Raw genomic sequence first — 458 nt, forward strand, 5'->3', positions numbered from 1 at the left:
CTTTTTGGAGGCTTGAGGGGTTCATTCTTACTTTCTATACATTATATAGAAATCATATGTAATTTCTTATCTGCTCAACCAAACATGTATTTTCTGCACGAAAGACGTAAAAAAATGTTCATGTTTCGTGTGTTCAGATTAGAATGTATTGATGTTCAGCGTCTGTGTTGTACTTTTCATAAAAGAATTTGTATTTCATAGTTATAGTCAGATGTAGTGATGTTTTGAATATTCTTTAGGGCACAGGTATTGTTTGTCAACTTGCTAAGACCACAATACAAGTTCAGTACATTACTGACTCAATGTTATGTCCCTTAGCATGTTGTAGGTAAGTCAGTTTCAAAGAGTCTGCCTATGCGAACGTGCAAATGGTTGTATGCTTTTTACATAATCATCTAAACTAACACACAATAGACTCTCATGGGAATGGAATGACAAATTTATATGTCAGACTTCCT

General features: G+C 33.8%; 1 pseudogene; it reads left to right on the forward strand.

Annotated features, from left to right (window-relative positions):
* The window catches only part of LOC119591096, a 65,136-nt pseudogene that overhangs the window by 37,937 nt on the left and 26,741 nt on the right, over positions 1–458 (forward strand).

Source organism: Penaeus monodon, chromosome 28 (assembly GCF_015228065.2).
Source record: "Penaeus monodon isolate SGIC_2016 chromosome 28, NSTDA_Pmon_1, whole genome shotgun sequence".
Classification (NCBI taxonomy): Eukaryota; Metazoa; Arthropoda; class Malacostraca; order Decapoda; family Penaeidae; genus Penaeus; species Penaeus monodon.